The sequence below is a fragment of the Dendrobates tinctorius genome, unplaced genomic scaffold (genome assembly GCF_039654945.1).
Source record: "Dendrobates tinctorius isolate UK_male_01 unplaced genomic scaffold, ASM3965494v1 ptg000069l, whole genome shotgun sequence".
Taxonomy (NCBI): domain Eukaryota; kingdom Metazoa; phylum Chordata; class Amphibia; order Anura; family Dendrobatidae; genus Dendrobates; species Dendrobates tinctorius.
In genome coordinates, this window is record NW_027361737.1 from 359807 (window position 1) to 384980 (window position 25174).

Genomic DNA, 25174 nt, shown 5'->3' on the forward strand with positions numbered 1-25174 from the left:
GGCCATTTTGAAGTCGGACATTTTGGATCCAACTTTATTTTTTTCAATGGGAAGAGGGAAATGTGACGTATCAAACTTATTGAGAATTTCACAAGAAAAACAATGGTCTGCTTTGTTTTAATGTAACTTTTTTCTTTCATGAGTTATTTATAAGTTTCTCTTTGTTTACAGCCATTGACATGTCACAGAGGTAAACACATGAAGAGCGGATAGAAATTGTGTTTATGTCTGGTGAATGGGTCATTGCAGCAGATTTCAATGCAAGACACCCTGTGCAAGAAAACTGTCACCATTCCCATTTTTTTTAGGTGTATACATATAAATGGCCCACCCAAAAAAATTTGCCTCATCACTGAACATAATGTTCTGTGTAAACTGAAGGTCCTGTTCCAATTTTTGTTTTGGCCATTCTGCAAATTCATCTTGCTGATCTGGGTCACCAACCATTCCCATTTTATTTAGGTGTGTCCATATAAATGGCCCACACTGTACTTATTTCTCACTGCAAAATGCAAATAAATTTATATAATTTATGCAATGTGATTTTCTGAATTTTATTTTTTGATATTCTATCTCTCAATGTTAAAATTAACCTTAAAATTATGGACTGTTCATGTCTTTGTCAGTGGTCAAACTTACAAAATTAGAAAGGGATCAAATAACTATTTCCTTCACTCTAGTTGGTGGTTCTGGTAATTGATTCTGATCTTGTACTCATGCAGCAATCCATATCTTGTCAGGCAATATGATACATGGCAATGTTAATAAAGTATTGTGCCGTATGACAAGTTAAGGATGATTACACTACATCTGTCTTTATGTTTGAAGGATTAAATATAAAATTAAGCTCTGTAGCATGCCAAATCCTAATTTTGTGTAATATAATCACTGTAAGGATTTGGCTTTGCTTGTCAATTCCAGCAGTCATCATATGATTACTCATATGCACTTGTCATATAATGGGCCCAATGTGACATAGCTTTCCCAATGGAATTCCGTCATCATTGCTGATGTTATGCTGACTGACAGCCAGCTCCAGGCAGTTAGGGAGGAGAGAATCTGCTGTCAATCAGCATAACATTGACAGAGCAGAAGAGGACATCAGCAGAATTCTCAGAATTGCCAATAGAATTAGTCGAACACCTCCTATGTGGTAAAAATAATTTAAGTCCCGGATAATCAGTTTAATATACAGTGGGTATGGAAAGTATTCAGACCCCATTACATTTTTCACTCTTTGTTTCATTGCAGCCACTTGGTAAATTCAAAAAAGTTCATTTTTTTCTCATTAATATACACTCTGTACCCCAACTTGACTGATAAAAAACAGATATTTAGAAATATTTGCAAATTTATTAAAAAAGAAAAACTGAAATATATCATGGTCATAAGTATTCAGACCCTTTTTTCACACCTGGATTTGGGGATCCTCTGCCATTTTTCCTTGCAGATCCTCTCCATTTCCATCATGATGGATGGTGAACATTTGTGGACAGCCATATTTAGGTCTCTCCAGAGATAGAATCATAGAATCATAGAATCGTAGAGTTGGAAGGGACCTCCTGGGCCATCTGGTCCAACCCCCTGCTCAAAGCAGGATTCGCTAAATCATCCCAGTCAGATGTCTGTCCAGCCTCTGTTTGAAGACTTCCATTGAAGGAGAACTCACCACTTCTCGTGGCAGCCTGTTCCACTCATTGATCACTCTAACTGTCAAAAAGTTTTTTCTAATATCTAATCTGTGTCTCCTCCCATTCAGTTTCATCCCATTGCTTCTAGTCTTTCCTTGCTCAATTGGGTTTAGGTCAAGGCTCTGGCTGGGCCAGTCAAGAATGGTCACACAGTTGTTCTGAAGCCACTCCTTTGTTATTTTAGCTGTGTGCTTAGGGTCATTGTCTTGTTGGAAGGTGAACCGTTGGCCAAGTCTGAGGTCCAGAGCACTCTGGAAGAGGTTTCCATCCAGGATATCTATATACTTGGCCACATTCATGTTTCCTTCAATTCCAACCAGTCTTCCTGTCCCTGCATCTGAAAAACACCCCCATAAAGTTCTATCTTCATCTCATCAGAGCAGATAATCTTATTTCTCATAGTCTGGGAGTCCTTCTTGTGTTTTTTTTAGCAAACTCTATGCAGGCTTTCATATGTCTGGCACTGAGGAGAGGCATCAGTTGAGCGACTCTGCCATAAATGCCCGACTGATGGAGGGCTGCAGTCATAGTTGACTTTGTGGAACTTTCTCCCATCTCCGTACTGCATCTGTGGAGCTCAGCCACAGTGATCTTGGTTTTTTTTTTACCCCTCTCACCAAGGCTATTCTCCCATGATTGCTCAGTTTGGCTAGACAGCCAGGTCTAGGAAGACTTCTGGTGTTCCCAAACTTCTTCTATATAAGGATTATGGAGGGCACTATGCTCTTAGGAGCCTTGAATACTGCAGAAATTCTTTTGCAACCTTGGCCAGATGTGTGCCTTGCCACAATTCTGTCTCTAAGCTCCTTGGCCAGTTCCTTTGACCTCTTGATTCTCATTTGGTCTGACATTCACTGTGAGCTGTGAAGTCTTATATAGACAGGTTTGTGCCTTTACAAACCATGTCCTATTAGTTTAATTAAACACAGGTGGACTCCAGTGAAGGAGTAGAACCATCTCAATGAGGATCATAAGGAAATGGACAGCATGTGACTTATATATGAATGTCTGAGCAAAGGATCTGAATACATATGACCATGTGATATTTCAGTTTTACTTTTTTAATAACTTTGCAAAAACTTCTACATTCCTGTTTATTTCAGTCAAGATGGGGTTCAGAGTGTATATTAATGAGAAAAAAATGAACTTTTTTGAATTTACGAAATGGCTGCAATGAAACAAAGAGTGAAAAATTTAAAGGGGTCTGAATACTTTCCGTATTCACTGTATATCATCTACAATATGCTTGTGTTCCTACATGTTATATGCACCTCATATCATCTGTATAAATATATGTGAGTGAACCACAGGTAACATCCAGATATGTCCCCAGTAGTGATGAGCAAGCATGTTCGCCACTACTCGGTACTCACCTGAGCATCTCACTGCTCGAGATGCTCGGAGCTCGCTGAGTATTTCCGGGGTTGCTTGTCGGGAGCTCAGGTCCCTGCCCTGCATGTTTGGCGCTCTTTAGAGAGCCATTGAACATGCAGGGATTGTCTGCCACACACTGTAATGCCGCAGACATGTGGTTCTAGCATTACAGTGATTGGCTGGCCGCACAGCATCATCGGGTCTATATCAGACCTTTCACTGCCATGCTCGTCGCAGTCTTCTCAAGAATCAGGCAGTGTAGGGAGAAGTGCTGCTGAGCTAGGGAGAGATTTGCTTGTTTCTTAGTTAGTGTAGGTATACCACAATATATTATACACATATCCATCTCAACTAACAGTCCTTTTGAGGATTAATCCAGCTGCATAGATATCAGTGTTAGGCAGGCAGGCACTGTATGTGGCAGACTGACTGCAGTGCATATAGCAAGAGGGTCCATTCCAGTTCTGTCTTCTGCTACTGCTTTTATAGATATTTTAGACATAGCCCCAGGTATTAGGGGCCAGGAATAATTTATTTTTTGATCTTAACCCCTTTCTGCCATTAGACGTACTATCCCATCCATGTACCCTGGGACTTAATTCCTAAGGACGGGATAGTATGTCTAATGCGATCAGTGGCGCCCACGTGGTGAGCGCCGCTGATCGCGGCCGGGTGTCAGCTGATTATCACAGCTGACACCCGGCACAATGTGTCAGGGGTGGTCACGGACCGCCCCTGACACGTTAACCCCTTGTACACCGCGATCAAACACGATTGCTGTGTACCGGGGGTTAAAGGGAAGCATCGGCAGGGAGGGGGCTCCCTCCGTGCCTCCCTGAGCCCCCCACGGCAGCGCAATGTGCAGCGCTGCTGCGAGGGACTCCTTCCCTACAGGCCCCCGGATCCAAGATGGTGACGGGGGCCTTCGGGGGCGTGTAGGAGCTGACTTCCTCACTGCCTGCAAAGCGCAGGCATGAGGAAGTCTGCAGAACTGCCTGTGACAGATTGCTGATCTGTCACAGTGATCTGTGATGTGACAGATCAGCAATCTGTCACAGGACAGTGATGTCCCACCTGGGACTATGTAATAAAGTAAAAAAAAAAAAAAGTGTAAAAATAATTTTTAAAAAATCGCTAAGTAAATTAGTAAAAAAAAAAAATATTCCCCAATAAATTCATCTTTTGAAAATAAAAAAAAACAATAAAAGTACCCATATTTGGTATCGCCGTGTCCATAGCGACCTATAAAACTTTCAAATTAGTGTCCCCCTTTAGCGAACCCCTTAAAAAATAAAAATAAAAAACGAAGCAAAAAATAATGATTTATTATCATACCACCAAACAAAAAGTGCAATAACGCACGATCAAAAAGTTGCATATAAATATCCATGGTACCGCTGAAAACGTCATCTTGTCCCGCAAAAAACGAGCTGTCACACAGCATCATCCGCGAAAAAATAAAAAAGTTATAGCTCGCAGAATAAAGCGATGCAAAAATAATTATTTTTTATATAAAATTGTTTTCATTGCAAAAAACCGACAAAACATAAAAAAAGACCTAAATGAGGTATCGCTGTAACCGTACTGACCTGAAGAATAAAACCGCTTTATCAATTTTACCACAGGCGGAACGGTGTAAACGCACCCCCCAAAAGAAATTCTTGAAACGCTGGTTTTTGTTCATTCTGCATCCCAAAAATCGGAATAAAAAGCGATCAAAAAATGTCACATGCCCGAAAATGGTATCAATAAAAACGTCAATTCGTCCCGCAAAGAATAAGACCTCACATGACTCGGTGGGTCAAAAGACGGAAAAATTATTGCTCTCAATATGTGGTGATGCAAAAACTATTTTTACAATAAAAAGCATCTTTTAGCGTGCGACAGCCGCCAAACATAAAAACAGCCATAAATAGTAAATCAAACCCCCGTTATCACCCCCTTAGTTAGGAAAAAATAATAAAATTAAAAAAATGTATTTATTTCCATTTTCCCATTAGAGTTAGGGTGAGGGCTAGGGTTAGGGTTAGGGCTAGGGTTAGCGTTAGCGCTAGGGCTAGGGTTAGGGTTAGGGCTAGGGTTAGGGCTCAGATTAGGGTTAAGGGTGTGTTGGGGCTAGGGTTGGAGTTATAATTGGGGGGTTTCCACTCTTTGGGCACATCAGGTGCTCTCCAAATGCAACATGGCGTCTGATCTCAATTCCAGCCAATTCTGCGTTGAAAAAGTCAAATGGTGCTCCTTCCCTTCCAAGCTCTGCCATGCACCCAAACAGTGTTTTACCCCCACATGTAGGGTATCAGCATACTCAGGACAAATTGCAAAACAACTTTTGGGGTCCAATTTTTCCTGTTACCCTTAGGAAAATAAAAAATTGGGGGCAAAAATGTCATTTTTGTGGAAAAAAATGATTTTTTTATTTTCACGCCCAGGCGTTAAAAACTTCTGTGAAGCACTTGGGGGTTCAAAGTGCTCACCACACATCTAGATAAGTTCCGTGGGGGGTCTAGTTTCCAAAATGGGGTCACTTGTGGGGAGTTTCAATAGTTTAGGCACATCAGGGGCTCTCCAAGCGCACATGACACCCGCAGACTAATCCATCAAAGTCTGCATTCCAAAACGTCACTACTTCCCTTCCGAGCCCCGACGTGTGCCCATACAGTAGTTTTCTCCCACATATGAGGTATCAGTGTACTCAGGACAAATTGGACAACAACTTTTGGGGTCCAATTTCTCCTGTTACCCTTGGGAAAATAAAAAAATGAGGACTAAAAGATGATGTTTGTTGAAAAAATACGATATTTTTATTTTCACGCCCGGTCGTTATAAACTTCTGTGAAGCACTGGGGGGTTTAAAGTGCTCACCACACATCTAGATAAGTTCCTTAGGGGGTCTAGTTTCCAAAATGGGGTCACTTGTGGGGGGTTTCCACTGTTTAGGTACATCAGGGGCTCTCCAAAAGCAACATGACACCCACAGACCATTCCATCAAAGTCTGCATTCCAAAACGTCACTACTTCCCTTCCGAGCCCCGACGTGTGCCCATACAGTAGTTTTCTCCCACATATGAGGTATAAGCGTACTCAGGACAAATTGGACAACAACTTTTGGGGTCCAATTTCTCCTTGTACCCTTGGGAAAAAGAAAAAATTGGTGACTAAAGATCATGTTTGTGGAAAAAATACGAATTTTTTATTTTCATGCCCGGGTGTTGTAAACTTCTGTGAAGCACTGGGGGGTTCAAAGTGCTCACCACACATCTAGATAAGTTCCTTGGGGGGTCTAGTTTCCAAAATGGTGTCATTTGTGGGGGGTTTCCAGTGTTTTGGTACATTAGGGGCTTTCCAAGCGCGACATGGTGTCCTATCTCAATTCCAGCCAAAAACGTCAAATGGCGCTGCTTCCCTTCCGAGCTCTGCCATGCGCCCAAATAGTGGTTTACCCCCACATGTGGGGTATAAGCGCACTCAGGACAAATTGCACAATATCTTTTAGGGTCCTGTTACCATTGAAAAAATAAGAATTGAGGGTGAAAAGATCATTTTTGTGGAAAAAATATGATTTTTTAATTGTACGGCTGTATGTTATAAACTTCTGTGAAGCCCTTGGGGGTTCAAAATTCTCACCACACATCTAGATAAGTTCCTTGGGGGGTCTAGTTTCCAAAATGGTGTCATTTGTGGGGGGTTTCCACTGTTTTGGTACATCAGGGGTTTTCCAATCGCGACATGGTGTCCGATCTCAATTCCAGCCAAAAACGTCAAATGGCGCTGCTTCCCTTCCGAGCTCTGCCATGCGCCCAAATAGTCATTTACACCCACATATGGGGTATCAGCGTACTCAGGACAAATTGTACAATAACTTTTAGGATCCTGTTACCCTTGGTAAAATGAAAATTGGGGGTGAAAAGATCATTTTTGTGGAAAAAATATGATTTTTTAATTGTACGGCTGTACGTTATAAACTTCTGTGAAGCCCTTGTGGGTTCAAAGTTCTCACCACATATCTAGATAAGTTTCTTGGGGGGTCTAGTTTCCAAAATGAGGTCACTTGGGGGGGTTTCCACTGTTTAGGTACATCAGGGGCTCTCCAAACGTGACATGGCGTCCGATCTGAATTCCTGCCAATTTTGCATTGAAAAAGTCAAACGGTGCTCCTTCCCTGCTGAGGTCTGCCATGCGCCGAAACAGTGGTTCCACCCCACATATCAGGTATCAGTGTACTCAGGACAAATTGCACAATAACTTTTGCAGTCCAATTTCTCCTGTTACCCTTGGTAAAATAAAAAAAATTGAACCTGAAGTATTTTTTTAGTGAAAAAAAGTTAAATGTTCATTTTTTTTAAATATTCAAAAAATTCCTGAGACGCACCTAAAGGGTTAATAAACTTCTTGAATGTGGTTTTGAGCACCTTAAGGGGCGCAGTTTTTAGAATGGTGTCACTTTTGGGTATTTTCTATCATATAGACCCCTCAAAGTGGCTTCAAATGTGATGTGGTCCGTAAAAATAAAGTGGTGTTGCAAAAATGAGAAATCGCTGGTCAATTTTTAACCCTTATAGCTTCCTAACAAAAAAATTTTGGTTTCAAAATTGTGCTGATGTAAAGTAAACATGTGGGAAATGTTACTTATAAGTTTTTTGTGTGCCGTATCTCTGTGATTTAAGGGCATAAAAATTCAAAGTTGGAAAATTGCGAAATTTTCAAAATTTTTGCCAAATTTCTGTTTTTTTCACAAATAAACGCAAGTTATTTGAATGAAATTTTACCACCAACATGAAGTACAATATGTCACGAGAAAACAATGTCAGAATCACCGGGATCCATGGAAGCGTTTCAGAGTTATGACCTCATAAAGGTACAGTGGTCAGAATTGTAAAAATTGGCCTGGTCATTAACGTGCAAACCACCCTTGGGGCTTAAGGGGTTAATCCTGATTATTTGCTTAGAAAGCAATCCAAAGAACATCATTTTTCTGCTCCATTTGCTTGTTGGCATGGCAGAATCCAGCCACATCCTTTCCAAATTACAGCGCTAAAAATCCATCCATTTAAAACTGTGGTTTGTCCGTCACACGGATCATATATAGTGCGTTCAAAATTCTGCCATTTCTTCCTCCATTTAATTTTTTTTTTTTTGTAAATTCTTTATTTGTAATGGAGAATACAGGAACATTACAACCATGTCAAAGTTACAATCATATCATAAAACATCAAGCGAATTAAATGACATGAAGGGTAAGATAAGGAGAGGATAGGAGGGAAAGGGGGAGAGAAGGGGCATGATGGATGAGGGGGTCAAGGGTGAAAAGGGGGCCCATGGGGATGAGGGAGGAAAGGGCAGAGGGGAAAAAAGAGCAAGGGAACATAACAATCGGGGGTAACAAAAACTAATATAGGTACACATGTCATAATCTTTTACATCAGTGCTAAGCAAGTGTTCGGGTATTATATAGCAGGGTGGGGTGAACTCACAGCAGTCATTTTAATCATTACTTTTGTTTTGCAACTCTTTCCATGGAGCCCAAGGGCATACATATGAATCATGATTGTAAATCTCCCAACTTGAAAGTTCCTCAAGGAGGAAATCTGGTTCACTTTAAATTTCCATTCGGACACAGATGGGGGGACTCGTCTCTCCAATATAAGGTTATTAAGTGTTTTGCTGCACCGACTAAAAACTGGAGAAGCCCATGTTCTTTTGGTTTAAAGCTTTTTGATGGGCATGAGAGTGGAGCTTCAGAAACTTGTAGATCGAGTTTGATTAACTTTAATTCTTTGAGGATGAGACTGATCCCATCCCAAAATACCCTTATCATTGGGCATTCCCACAATATATGTGTATGGTGGCCTCTCAGATTGTGGCACCTCCAGCAAGTATCGGAGTCAGCTAGCCCCATGTAGTGGAGTTTGACTGGGGTCATGTGCCATCTAGTTAATATTTTGTAAGAATTTTCTTGGAGTAACATACATCTGGAGAAGCTGCGTGCATAAAGGAGAATCCTGAAAGTCTGTTCATCAGAGAAGGTAGTTTCAAGTTCTGACTCCCAAGAATATAAGAATGATGAATTGAACCCTGAGGGGGGAATGTTAAGTCAGAAGTACAGATGGGATATACGTCTTAGTCGCGGGGGTGGAAGTTTAGTCATAATGTCTAACCAAGACAAGTTGATTTGTGAGGGTATGTTTGTTTGAATTGTTTCAGAATTCATTTTACATGTTGCATTTGGAGAAAATTTTTGGGTTGGTTCAGAGCATTAGCAGGCCAGTCCCCATTTTTAAGGACTTTGTCATCATAGAAGCTGCTTAAGGTTTCTCTGGGTAGTTTAGTCCAGAGATTATGAGGGCCACGGAAGCTGGGGTCAATCAAGAATGAATGGTATGGTGGAAATGGGTGTCTGTGTGGACGGAAATGAATCTGAGGGGAGGTCATTAATTATCATGCGTTTTACTTGCAAAGTGGACAAAGTTACCTAATCCAGCTGAAGGGCATCGGACAGCTTCGCCCTAGACCATAGACAGGGTACATCCTCTAGTCCTAATAATATCAAGTCTATATTGTCTTGGTCCCCCTTTTCATAGCTATGTACTACCTTTAGCCATCTGCTCAGATGTATAGCTTTGTAGTAAAGGAGTGAGTCCAGGACTCCCAAGCCCCCTGAGGAACTTGGATATGAGAGGAGTTTTTAGGGCAGCCTTACAGGTTTTTGCTTCCATAGAAAGCTAAAGATTCTTAAAGAAAGTTTGTGGCATACATACAGGGACCATTGGCATAGTATATAAAATTACTGGCATTACATAAGTTTTAAAAACGTTAATGCATCCCAACCAGGATAATGTAGGTAGATTGTAGGATTTCATCAGTTCTTCTACTTTCTTTAGCAAGGGGAGGTAGTTAGCATGGAACAGATCTGCAGGGTCTCTACTAATTGATACTCACAGGTACTTTAAAAAATTTGTGGACCAGGAGAAAGGGGTTGGCCTACGGAGATCAGCTAGCTGATTACCTGATAGGGTTATGTTGAGAGCTTCAGACTTTGAGGTATTAATTTTAAAGTTAGACAATCGTCCGAATTGATGAAGTATATTAAGGATATTCGGGAATGCCCGAGAAGGATAATACAGCACAGTACAAAAAGAGGACTTGAAAATCCTCCAATAATGAGAACAGCAATAGAACAACAAGGTTTACTCGTACAGGCCTCCAAACAAATGCACTATCAGGGTGCAGTGGACCCATATAATAAAGATGGCAACACAGGTGCAAAAATACCAATCAAGCAACTGCTCCAGCCTACCAATACATGGAGGGGGCGATTGCCTGGTATGTTGATGCACAGGAAGGTGCCAGGAAGGGCGCCGAAACGCGTAGGAGGAAATAAAGGAGTACACTGCTACAACATCTTGCATCCCAGGTGATTTGTGAATCTCGGCAGCGCGGACTGCAACACACCCTGCTTCCCACAACTTTCAATAGGGATAGTTGACAAGGTATCCAGAACTTATTTTTGTGTAAGAGGAGCCGTCAGTATGGAGTGGTTTTCTAGAGATAACTTAGGGAGCTTAAGGGGGTCAAGAAAATAATTTCTTCTATTGGCAGCAATCGCGGGATCCCTGATGTCCCCTGGTATGTCTAGATTATATAAGTTTTCATAGAAGGTTCTAAACTCCCCGGCAATGTCAGCAATTTCTTAAATCAGTGAGCCATCTATAGCTGTGAGTTGCTTAATGAAGGTTTTCTCTTTACATTTTTTTAATAAGGATGTCATGAGTTTACTGCCTTTATTACCATGGAGGTAGAACTTCTGCCAACTTCTCATGTATATCTTGGCTGACTGGATATTTAGAAGGTCCCTCAGATTTTGCCTAAGTTTAACTAACTCTTCTTGAATCTTACTCGCTTGAGACCTCTTGTGTATTTTTTCGCAGGAATTCATTTGATGTAGGATTGAATCAATCTTTTTTGATCTTTCTTTTTTCAAGTGCGAACCTAACAACAAGAATTCCCCTCTCATAACGGCTTTATGTGCCTCCCATACCATAGGTGTCAGCGGGCCCGAGGAGAAATTCTCTGGAAAAAAAGAATTCAAGGGTGTCAGACAATCTAGAAACATGGGAATTTGAGTCTTATAGTGTCTCATTAAGTGTCCAGGATCTAGAGGGCAAAGGTAAAGAGGTGATGCTTACTTCTAGAAAAATCTGGTCATGGTCCGAGAGGGAGATCACATCTATTGCTGCAGACTTTACTAGCTGGATGTGAGATGACTGTATGAAGAGATAGTCTATTCTATGATAGCTGTCATGGGGAGGGGAGAAGAATGTACAGTGCTGTGCAAATTACTTGAGACAATGCATTTTTTAACGTAAAATCGTAAGTTGGTCATCTGCTGCAGAGATCTACTTTAGAAGTGCTATACAAATGAGTTTGAAAGTGGGGCAGTACAGTGGCTCAATGGTTAGCACTGCAGACTTTCATCTCTGTGTTCAAATCCAACCAAGGACAACATCTGCAAGTAGGTTGTATGTTTTGTGTTATATTTTCTTTTGCAAGATGGAACTTAAGTTTGTTGTATATGCTTGATATTCATCTTCTCTACTGTAAATTTGTATGTTTTTAGTTAACGTCATTGTGGCATGGAGATGAATGGGTGGGGAGGCCCAGGGGGCCCAGTCATGGGGTCTTCTAATATCTATGTCCATCCCTGTACAATTTGTTTTTGAGCTGTCGCTTGATGATTATTCAAACCACTTAAACTGTGTATATGAGGGCAGTTCAAGATGAATTTTTTCCTAGGGTGCAGGAGAACCTGCTAAATCCAGCCAGAGTTATGCAGAACTTAACCCCATTCATGACCTTGGATGTACACAGTATGTCCTGGTTTGCAATGACTTTGTCCTGGTGATTTTGCGCATAGGAGCTAAGCGTGCATGATCGCCACTGGGAGTTCAGCTAATATCATAGCTGACATCCTGCACTCAATGCCATTTTAACCCCCTAGATGCTGTGATCGATAGCGATAGCATCATTTAGAAAGCAGGAAGAGGGAGGGGCCCACTCTGCCCTTGGATCAGCACCCCCATGACATCATCGTGGTGGCCTGATTATTGCCATCGTCACCCAAGGTCATCATGAAGACATCCAGGATCTAGCAAACTTGTTAGACCATGCTGAGAGCATGGTTTAAGAAGTTTGTGTGAGAGCAGAAGTAACAGATGCAATGCTGGTACCTTGCATTTCATTATAACGTCAATCAGACTGCTGATAGTGAAAGTCCCACAAAGGGACTAAATAACAAAGAACAAAAAAATTGTACAAATATTAAAAAACACACAAAATAATAATTAAAACTATATATTGTACCTATAAATTTGTAATTTTATATAAATAACAAAGTTACACATTTAATACTACCGTGTCCGGAACGACCCTCTGCATAAAACTGTCACACTTGTTAATCCCTAAAGTGAACACCATAAGCACAAAAAAAGGAGGGGGGGGCAAAAATGTGCTTTTTCATCATACCACTGAACAAAAAGTGGAATAAAACGTGACCAAAAAGACAAATGTAAATAATATATTGTATGTATATATATATGTATATATACAGTATATATATATATATATATATATATATATACACTCACTGGCCACTTTATTAGGTACACCATGCTAGTAAGGGGTTGGACCCCCTTTTGCCTTCAGAACTGCCTCAATTCTTCGTGGCAGAGATTCAACAAGGTGCTGGAAGCATTCCTCAGAGATTTTGGACCATATTGACATGATGGCATCACACAGTTGGCGCAGATTTGTCGGCTGCACATCCCTGATGCGAATCTCCCGTTCCACCACATCCCAAAGATGCTCTATTGGATTGAGATCTGGTGACTGAGGAGGCCATTTGAGTACAGTAAACTCATTGTCATGTTCAAGAAACCAATCTGAGATGATTCGAGCTTTATGACATGGCGCATTATCCTGCTGAAAGTAGCCATCAGATGTTGGGTACATTGTGGTCATAAAGGGATGGACATGGTCAGCAACAATACTCAGGTAGGCTGTGGCGTTGCAACGATGCTCAATTGGTACCAAGAGGCCCAAAGAGTGCCCAGAAAAAATTCCCCACACCATGACACCACCACCACCAGCCTGAACCGTTGATACAAGGCAGGATGGATCCATGCTTTCATGTTGTTTACGCCAAATTCTGACCCTACCATCCGAATGTCGCAGCAGAAATCGAGACTCATCAGACCAGGCAACGTTTTTCCAATCTTCTACTGTCCAATTTCGATGAGCTTGTGCAAATTGTAGCCTCAGTTTCCTGTTCTTAGCTGAGAGGAGTGGTACCCAGTGTGGTCTTCTGCTGCTGTAGCCCATCTGCCTCAAAGTTTGACGCACTGTGCGTTCAGAGATGCTCTTCTGCCTACCTTGGTTGTAACGGGTGGCAATTTGAGTCACTGTTGCCTTTCTATCAGCTCGAACCAGTCTGCCCATTCTCCTCTGACCTCTGGCATCAACATGGCATTTCCGGCCACAGAACTGCCGCTCACTGGATTTTTTTTCTTTTTCGGACCATTCTCTGTAAACCCTAGAGATGGTTGTGCGTGAAAATCCCAGTAGATCAGCAGTTTCTGAAATTCTCAGACCAGCCCTTCTGGCACCAACAATCATGCCACGTTCAAAGGCACTCAAATCACCTTTCTTCCCCATACTGATGCTCGGTTTGAACTGCAGGAGATTGTCTTGACCATGTCTACATGCCTAAATGCACTGAGTTGCCGCCATGTGATTGGCTGATTAGAAATTAAGTCTTAACACACAGTTGGACAGGTGTACCTAATAAAGTGGCCAGTGAGTGTATATAATGGTATGGTTCAAAACGTCATCATGTCCCACAAAAAACACACCGCCATACAGCTCCATCAGTGGAAAAATTAAAAAATCTATAGCTCAGAGAATACAGCAAAAATAATATTTTTTAATAAAATAGTGTTTTTTCATTCTAATAGCTTTATCGTGTAAAAGCGCCAAAACATAAAATGTGGTATCCCTGTAATTGTACTAAGGGCTCACACTTATCAGTGTAAATTAAATCACTTTAATGTTGTTCCTGAAAAGATGGACGAGTGTCATGCGAGTCCAATGTGATTTTTCTCACACATCATTTGTATGAGAATACAATCCAATTCCTGACTGTGGCGTTCAGCCACTATACCCCAGCGCAAACATACCTCTTACTATGTGTCATCCCCTATGAGTATTGAGTGCTCACCTTCCACTTCAATAACGCAGCATTTATCTTATGAAGGTCCATACAGACCAAAACGTTATCCACTAGCTGTTGATCGATTGACCTTAAATAAATTCACCTTGTTTTGCAACATGTCCTTTGGAGTGTTGAGTTTCATTACTACTACTGGTATGAATTAGAACCCTATTCAGGCACCTCCGGAGTGCCGTTTACGATTTTTTTTAACAAATATCTGAAGGGATGTGACAGCGCAGAAGGATCATCCTTATTCTCATTTGGAACATGCTGCCAATAGAGATGGTGAGTTCTCCTTCAATGAAAGTCTTCAAACAGAGGCTGGACAGATATTTGTCTGGGATGGTTTCACGAATCATGCACTGCATTGAGCAAGGGGTTGGACCAGATGATCCTTGATGTCCCTTCCAACTCTAACATTCTATGATTCTATGGTTTTCCTGGCTAAAAGCCTCTCATATTTTAATCTCAAAATGTATTCATCATCCAACCTGCAGCTATGGTCAGCGTAAACTTGGCATTCACTAATGCTGAGCAACTCATGTATAAATGGGTGTTATCCAGGTAATTTGGAACTGGTTATCCGCTCATTACTGCCCAGATGTATGGGCAGCTATGTACACACCCTGACAAATGTTTTGATTACTGCTGAATGTCAATGGTGACCTTTGACCTGCTACTGGAGGAACTTCATTCAGGTCTTTCTTTGCAAAACAGAGGTTTTGCAGATGTATTTCTGCAGAAGAGCAACTGTTGCTTACATTGAGGTAAGATTATAGACTAATGTGTTTAAAGTTTAAATTATATCACCTTTGGCTAAATTCATTTTTTAAAAATGGATCATTTTACCCCCCTTATTTAGAATAACCAACTAAGCCTAAGTGGACAGCTGTGAGCTGATATGTAATGGCTGAGCAACCCCTTGGTTATTCAGCCATACCCACACTGTCTGCTTAGCCTTATCTGGTTAATAAATAAAGGACACCCTGTTTGTCAATTTAAAAAAAAACAATAATGTAAAACTTATTGGTACCTGACATTTGCAAGTTTTAATAATATGCAAATCCACAACTATGTTTTGAAAAATTATTTATTATTATTAAATTATCTATTATTTGTTTTATTTATTATTTATTATTTCATTTTTTTATTTTTATGTTCATACCATTGTGGATTTTTTTTTAGGTTTCTGGCCATAGGATTCTCCTTTGCTGCACTCCATTTGGATTTTCTACTTGAGAAAATGACAATCTTTAATATCATAAAAAATACTTGCAAAGAAATATGGAAACGTTATCAATCAAAAGTAATGCCGAAGTCAACCCCTGAAGACTGGGAGTGCATTTCAAGTGGCATGTTTAGCACTTGTCAGTTTCCAAATTGTTTGGGTGCTTTGGATGGCAAATACATCTATGTGAAGGATCTAGGTCCCAATACTACAATTACAAACTTTTTTGTATAGTGCTGTAGGCGTTGGTTGACAGCAGCAACCAGTTTGTTATTTTAGATATTGAGAACTATGGAAGAACAGGATATTCCCAAAGTCAATTCTTCCTTAATGGGTCGGCGACATATGAACAATAAAATGGGTGTTCTACCAACAAGGAATCTCCCAGGTTCAACTGGCGAACTGTTATCATATGTAATAGTGGCTGATGAGGCTTTTGAGCTCACCCATCATTTGACGAGGCCTTATCCTTGGCCATGGTATTTACTGTCAGCGGTGTATTTTAAATTACAGGCTTATTAGGGCACGTCATCTGGTTGAATGCGCTTTTGGCATTTTGACTGCTAAATGGAGGGTATTACTTAGTAGCCTTAAATTAAGCGATCAAAATGTCAATGGTGTAATAAGGCCTGTGTAATACTACACAATTTTACCCATATCCACGATTCACCTGAGTCTTTAGATTCTGAGTGAGAACTGGCTAATAATTATGGCCCAGTTGCACAGGTGTTGGACAGACGCACGGATCCTTCTGGCCTCAGAGTCCGTGAAGTTCTTGCGGATTGTTTTCTGATACCTGAAGGGTCCACACCATAGAAAATGTAGTGTTGTGATGTTCATACTATTCTGTATCCCTATGTTTTGTGCATAAAACACACAAAATGTGTAAACATGTGTGTATCTTTAACTTATCAAACATGTATGCTAAATTAAAAGCATAAAACATTTTTGAATAACTACAATTCTCTTTATTTACTGAAATAAAACCTTGACTCAGACAAAATGCTGGCTTACACAAAAATAACATTAAAAAAGTTTACAATGGTACATACAATAAGTTTGCAAATTATAACATGAGGTAGGTAATATGGAGGACTGGCAGATGGGTTAGGTTGGGTAGATCGATGAGTAGTTACTACATTTGGCAACATGGCTGGCTGTGGGTAGTGAGGGGGTGGTATGGTTGTTGCGGGTTATGTCCATAGGTTACATGACCAGAGGGTCCAAAGCCAGGATCATGGGGTGGTTCCCAGGATCGTCTTGGCTTTCGATAGTAAACATTGTAGGTATGGCTGGGGGGGGCCATGGTGCCATCCTTCTACTAGCCCTGAGAAATATTGTTGCTCTGTTAATGCAGCATGGTAAGCATGTAGGACATATGCTGCTGGTGATGCTCCTGATACTGCTGGTGGTCCTGATGCTGCTGGTGGTAGGACATGTGCAGACACATTGCTGCCTGGCTTGTGCCTGAATTTAATGTAGTCAAATGAATCTTTTGGTTCCTTGGGTGGTATAGCAGCATCAGTGAGGTGAGAATTGCTGTTTCGTTTGAAAATGTACACACATGGTCTAAATTGTCGGTATCCCTCGTTTAATGGCAGAAAAACCCACAATGGTGACAGAAATAACTTGAATCTGATGAAAGTGATAATAAAACAAAAATCTATGAAAATGAACAAATGAAAGTCAGACATGGCTTTTCAACCATGCTTTCACAGAATTTGAAAAAATAAAACTCACACAGAAATGATGATAGCATTAACTTAATATTTTGTTGCACAACCATTTGACGTAATCACTGCAATCAAACAATTCCTGTAACTGTCAATGAGACTTCTGCACCTCTTGACAGGTATTTTGGACCACTCCTCTAAAGCAAACTGCTCCGGTTGTCTCTTGTTTGAAGGTTGCCTTTTCCAGACGGCATGTGTCAGCTCTTTCCAAAGATGCTCAATAGGATTTAGGTCATAGCTCATAGAAGGCCACTTCAGAAAAGTCCAATGTTTTCCTCTTAGCCATTCTTGGGTGTTTTTAGATGTTTGTTTTGGGTTATTATCCTGTGGCAAGTCCCATGACCTGCGACTGAGACCAAACTTTCTGACACTGGGCAGTACATTTTTCTCTAGAATCTTTTGATAGTCTTGAGATTTCATTGTACCCTGCACAGATTTCTAGACACCCTGTGCCAGATGCAGCAAAGCAGCCCCAGAACATAACAGAGCCTCATCCATGTTTCATAGTAGGGCCAGAGTTCTTTTCTTGATATGCTTGATTTTTCCATCTGTAATAATAGAGCTTATGTGCCTTGCCAAAAAGTTCAATTTTTGTCTCATCTGTACATAGGACAGTCTCCAAGAAGTTTTGTGGTTTGTCAAAATGTAGTTTGGCAACTTCAGGCTGTCTTTTTTATGATTTGTTTCAATAATGGTGTCCTCCTTGGTCGCCTCCCATGAAGTCCACTTTAACTCATACAACAACGGATGTTGCGATCTTATATTGATGTTCCTTGAGATTGAAGTTCACCTTTTTAATCTGTTGAGAATTTTTTCTGCGCTCTTTTGTTACCATTCATATTATCGTCTCTTTGATTTGTCATCGATTTTCCTCTTGCGGCCACATCCAGGGAGGTTGGCTACAGTCCCATGGAACTTAAATTTCTGAATAATATGTGCAACTGTAGTCACAGGAACATCAAGCTGCTTGGAGATGGTCTTATAACTTTTTATGCATAGTCATGGAGCTATTTTTCATTAGTACCATTTACTTTTCCGGCCTTTTTTTAACCCTGTTTAAACTTGTTAGTTTCAAATAAGTTCATGAAGGGTACAAAAATGAAAAAGAAGTTTAAGTTAAACACACATGAAACATGCTTTTGCATGTGCTATTTTGCTACAATTAAAAAATATAAAATAGTAAAATCACAAATATACTTACTAATCCTCATTTGGACATCAGTTGAACTATTCTCATATTGGGAATATAATTGAAAACAAATATATGCCCATGCCGCATTATTCTTATTTTTGTTTTGATATCCCAAGCCTCTGGGATTCCAAAGCTTGGGCCACTCCTGGACCAGCACCAGCAGCATTTCCACGTTAATTGCCTTAGACATTTCAAACAAGATATAAAACTTTGTAGAGGCGTGTATGTGTCAATGGAGGCTGTCATTAGCTTTATGGAAGCCTACCAACACTTTCCTGTGTGTCACTTCCTGACATGGAATGATTGAATTTCCCTTGTTCTTTTTTACTCTTTCCATAAAAATGGACTGCATGTGGATGGTCTGTGTGCTGTCCCTTTCTTTTCTAGCACCCATTGACTTGTCTCGGTGAGTCTCGTCCGATGTACACGGGCGCTTGCAGCATGTTGCAATTTTTTTTTCTCAGCCCAGTCTGAGCTGAAAAAAACACATAATCATGAACAATATTAGTCAGCGTGCAATCCAATTTTTTTTATTTGATTGCACTCATTCAATATAAGATGACTATAAGCCCTAATCCGAAGAATAAAGCTGCCTTTATCAATTTCTTCCCTTTTAAGCCCTGCCGTGTGCCCAAACAGTAATTTTCTTCCAAATGTGGAGTATCGTCATACCCAAGATAAATTGCAGAGCTACTGAGGTTGTATCTCATTGGACGTTATTCACATAGGTGCACACCACCAAAGATCAATAGACTAATAGGTGAGGGGGGAAAACAATGTGATTAAAATTAACTTTTATTAAATCACTAATATTGTGTTAACCCTTGTCACTGGGTTTGAAAACAACATCATCTCACTGTTTCTTTTATTCAATTAATTGTCTCTTCCCATGGTATATGGTCTCGTTGATTTCTCAGGTAGTGCTAGTATGCCTTTAGTGACCATATCTACAAAGAGCGTAACAGCAGGACAAGTGAGCAAAGGAGGCATATTGGTAGACATGTGTTTCCAAGCTTTCTTTTTCCATTTTGATCCACTCTCATCATCCAATTCTACTTCTTCTTCTGGTGCTTCACCATCTAATTCTTCTAGTGTTTCCAAGGCTCGCAGTTCTGGACTAGGGAAATTAGAAACGTATTTTGGATGACATGTCCATCATGATTCTGTTGCGTAAATATCATTTCAAAGTCGAGCTTTCGACCAAAGAGATGTAAGTCTTTAATAATAAATTTATTGAGGCATGTAGGGAGACAAAAATTGAGGCCCTTCTTAAGAACGTTCATTTGACAGCTACTCAGACTACGTTTTGAGAGATTGATTATTGTAAGAGAATTTGTATTCACATTATGTTCCATCATTAATTCCTGCAATTATATCTCCTACCTCATTGTAAATAATGATCCCATAATTGTGGAGTAATATATCCTGACTAAAAATTTGTTAAGGCACCTATGGTCAGGAGCCCAATTACTAGCAATCTATACAGTGAAGGATATAATTATTTGTTCCCTTGCTGATTTTGTAAGTTTGCCCACTGAAAAAGACATGAACTGTCTATAATTTTAAGGGTAGATTATCTTTAACATTGAGAAATAGAAAATCAAAAATAAAATCCAGAAAATCATTTTATAAATTATGTAAATGTATTTGCATTTTGCAGTGAGAAATAAATATTTGATCCCTCTGGCAACAAGACTTAATACTTGGTGGCAAAACCCTTGTTGGCAAGCACAGCAGTCATACGTTTTTTGTAGTGCACATGTCAGGAGGAATTTTGGTCCACTCTTCTTTGCAGATCATCTCTAAATCATTAAGATTTTGAGGCTGTCGCTTGGCATCTCGGAGCCTAAACTCCCTCCAAAAGTTTTCTATGGTGTTTAGGTCTGGAGACTGGCTAGGCCACTCCATGATCTTAATGTGCTTCTTTTTGAGCCACTCCTTTGTTTCCTTGGCTGTACATTTTGGGTCATTGTCTTTGTGGAAGACCCAGCCATGACCCATTTTTAATGTCCTGGCCGAGGGAAGGAGGTTGTCACTCAGGATTTTGCATTATATGGCTGCATCCATTCTCACATTGATGCGGTGAAGTAGTCCTTTACCCTTAGCAGAGAAACACCACCCAAAACATAATGTTTCCACCTCCATGCTTGATAGTGAGGAGAGTATTATTTGGGTCATAGGCATATCTTCTCTGCCTCCAAACACGGCGAGTTTAGTTAATGCCTAAGACCTCAATTTTTATTTAATCTGACCACACCACTTTCTCCTAATCACTCACAGAATCCAGGTGTTCGTTGGCAAACTTCAGATGGGCCTGCACATGTGCCTTCTTGAGCATGGGGACCTTGCGGGCACTGCAAGATTTTAAACCTTTGCATCATAATGTGTTATAAATGGTCTTCTTGGTGACTGTGATCCCAGCTGCCTTGAGATCATTTACAAGTTCCCAACGTGTAGTTTTAGGCTGATCTCTAACCTTCCTCATGATCAAGGATACCCCATGAGGTGAGATTTTGCATGGTGCACCAGATCGTTGTCGATTGACAACAGTTGTCTCCTTCTCACCCAGCATCTTACTTATGGATTTATAGCCCTTTATAGGTTTTTGCAGGTTTATGATCTTGTCCCTGACATCCTTGTAAAGCTCTTTGGTCTTGCCCTTGTGGTAGAGGTTAGAGTATGACTGATTAATTGAGTCTGTGGACAGGAGTCTTTTATAAAGGTGACTACGTAAGATAGCTGTCTATAATGCAGGTAGCGAGTTGATTAGGAGTGTCTAACTGGTCTGTAGGAGCCAGAACTCTTAATGGTTGGATAGGGGATCAAATACTTATTTCTCACTGCAAAATGCAAATAAATTTATATAATTTATACAATGTGATTTTCTGGATTTTATTTTTGATATTCTATCTCTCAATGTTAAAATTAATCTACCCTTAAAATTATAGACTGTTCATGTCTTTGACGGTTGGCAAACTTACAAAATCAGCAAGGGATCAAATAATTATTTCCTTCTCTGTACATATACTGGCACATATCGGGAACTAGTGGATCACAGCGGTGTTTCAATCTCTACAGCTGTGGTCTTATATACATCCCCACTGGATGTATGTACCGTACATTTTATCTATACAATACAATACAATATTAATGACATTGCACAACAAATTGTGCAATGCAGTTTCCTCTATTACCCTTGTAAAAATGCAAAATGGGGGCTACAAAACATTTTTGATGGCAAAATGTGATTTGATTTTTTTAGCTTCACGTTTCTACCTTATAAACTTCTGTGAATCACCTGGGGGTTCAAGATGCTCACCACACATGCAGATACATTCCTTGAGGAGTTTAGTTTCCAAAATGGCATCACTTGGGGGGTTTCTACTATTTAGACACATCAGGGGATCTCCAAACGCGACATGACGTCCACTAATGATTCCAGAAAATATTGCGTTCAAAAAGTCAAATGGAGCTTATTCCATTCTGAGCCCTGCCATGCGTCCAAACAGTGGTTTTCCTCCACATATGGGGTATCATCGTACTCAGAATAAATTGCACAACAAATTGTACAGTGTATTTTCTCCTTTTACCCTTGTGAAAATAAAAAGTTTGGTGCTAAATTAAAATTTTTGTGAAGAAAGTAAAATGTTAATTTTTTCCTTCTAAATGTGAGAAATGTTATTTATTAACTATTTTGTGTGTCATAATTCTCTGGTTTAAAGGCATAAGAATTAAAAGTTTGAAAATTGCAAAAGTTTAAAAATTTTCACCAAATTTCTAATATTTTCACAATTAAGCACAAGTTATAGCAAACAAATTTTTATCACTGTCATTAAGTACAATATGTCAAAATTAGTGTTAAGCAATACCTTCCGATATCGGGAAATATCGGATCGGATTGGATCGGACCCATACCCCAAAAATATCGTATATCGTCGATTCCGATACCGGAAACCAATGCAAGTCAATGGGACACAAATATCGGAATGAAAATAAACCCTTACTTTCCTTGTAGGTTAATTCTACATGAAGAAAAACAACTAAGAATAATGTAGAATGTATTGGGGGAGGTGGAGGAGACATTAAAGGCATAGAGGTTTAGCCCAAACAAATGGAATAGCAGGAATTATTTTTTTTAAGGCGTTCGGAGTTACAAAGATATTGATTATGTTAAGCTTTTTTATATTTTGTCAGATATTTATGTTTCACTACTTTGCTCTTCACCTTCTTTTTTACTTCTCCCACACCTTCTCCTTCATCATCCTCAGCAGCAGCATCTTTTTCATCAACTTCTTCTTCACCTTATTCATCTTCACCTTCTTCCTATTATTCTTTTTTTTACATTTTCTTCATATTCTTCATATTCAACTATTATTATTCTTCTTCATATTCTACTTCTTCATCTTCTTCATATTCTTCTTCATCATATTCTTATTTTCGACAGGCATTCCTGAAGTTGTTATCTAAAAAAGTTTGAAGATTACACCTTCCGTTCTGCCTGTCACAAAAGATTTACAACAGGATTTGTCCGCATTCAGTTTTGCCTGCAGCAGCAGGTATTTTCCAGGGGCACCACGAGGAGGAACAGACTCACCCCCATACACTGCTTAGTCTTCTTCTGCTTATAATTTAGATAATATCTTTTGCTTTGATTTTTAGTCTTATGCTTAATGTTCTTCTGCTTTTTGTGCTGCAGCTTCTTGTTCTTCTGTTTCTTGGTCTTCTGTCTCTTGTTCTTCTGTATCTTGGTGGTTGTCTTCTTGATCTTTGTCATCTTGGTCATCTTCTTCAGGGTCATCTTCTTTGTCTTCTTCGGGATGGTCTTCAGGGTCATCGTCTTCGGGGTCGTCTTCTTCGTGGTAGTCTTCAGGGTCATCGTCTCCAGGGTCGTCGCTTTCAGGGTCGTCGACTTCTTCGGGGTGGTCTTCAGGGTCGTCGTCTTTAGGGTCGTCGTCAGGGAGATCCAGAGTGATTACCAAAAACCATTTCAAAAAGCTTGAACTTGGAAATGTAGCAGAAGGTACAAGAAGGCTGAGAAACTGCTGAGAACCAGCTGACAGTACTGGAACCTGGATGGGTAGCTGAAGGTACAAGAGCCAATGGAACTACCGAGGAACAGCTGATGGTACTGGAACCCGGTTACTAAGCAGGAGGTACCTGTGCCAGAAAGCACTACCAAGGACCAGCTGATCCCGAGAAGGAGGCACCTAAGCCAAAGGCTATGCCTGGAACCAGCTGACGTTACTGGAACCCTGGGGGACATATTCAAGATTGACTTCCAAAGAACCAGCTAGTGGTACTGGAACTCAGATAGGCAGCAGAAGGTACACATGAAAAAAAGTTGCAAGGCTGCAAGCCGGCCGGAGTTACCGAAACCCACAGTCCTACAGGGGGAGCTTGTCCTATTGGCACTACGGAACCAGCCTTCTTTGCCAGATCCTGCAGCCCACATAGGAAGCATCTAAACTGCAGGCACCATAGAGTCGGCTAACCCGACCGCAACACGACAGGACAACGTATTGGAGGCAAATTGACGTTGACACAACCCGGAAACAGCTGGTGTCCTGGAACCAGGCTGGGCAGGAGGGAGTACCCGCGCCAAAGACACTTCTGAGCAGCAACTGGTGGTGTTGGAGCCCAGGGATTACAGTAGAAACAGAGTGTAGCCAGAGGCCTAATTGGAGCAAGTTTAATATCTGTAGTAGTGTGAATGTGGACAGAGCAGGCGAAATTGCCGGACACACAGCAGGGGATCAGCTGACGTTACTGAACCCCAATAACACAGGAGCAAGTGTTGACTGTGCATACAGCACTTCTGAGCAGCAACTGGTGGTTTTGGAGCCCCGAGATTACAGTTCAGGTGGTAGAAACATGAACACAACAGGAGACCTGGATACTGTTGCCAACCAATTATTTAATCTGGAAGAGGACTGGAAAATTCCTGCGAGATCCAGGCCTTGTTCATTTTCAGAAAAGTAAGCCGGTCAACGTTATCGGAGGATAGTCGCATGTGAAGGTCTATTAGTACACCACCTGTGGCACTAAAGTTGCGTTCCGATAATACACTAGCAGCAGGGCAAGCCAGCACCTCCAATGCATACTGGCTAAGCTCTGGCCATGTATTCAGCTTAGAGACCCAAAATTTGAAGGAGGAAGAGCCATGTGGGAGAACACTGACAGGGCAAGACATGTAGTCTGTCACCATCTGACGGAAACTTTGCCTCCTGCTGACTGGAGCCGTCTGTGATGGTGTAGACATTTGTGGCGGGGAAACAAAACTTTGCCACATTTGGGCCATATTGGTCTTGCCTTGTGCTGAGTCTCTGCTTCTGCTCCCTCTTTGTGCAGAGCTTCCTCCACTGCCTCGATGCACTGAGCTGCTTTGTAAAGCACTAGCAGCACTGCTCTCGGGTGGAATGGAGAACATGATGGAATGCACCAGTGTGTCTTGGTACTCCCACATTTTATGCTCCCAGTTCAACGGTGTTATGAGGCTTTGTAAGTTGCCCCGGTAGTGAGTATCTAAGAGGGTGTACACCCAATAGTCAGCCGTGTTGAGAATGTGGGCGATGCGGCGGTCGTTTCTCAGGCACTGCAGCATGAAATCAACCATGTGCTGCAGATTGCCAACTGGCCAAGAAACGCTGTCCCCTGCTTGAGGCGTCATCTCTGCCTGCTCTGCATTACCCCACC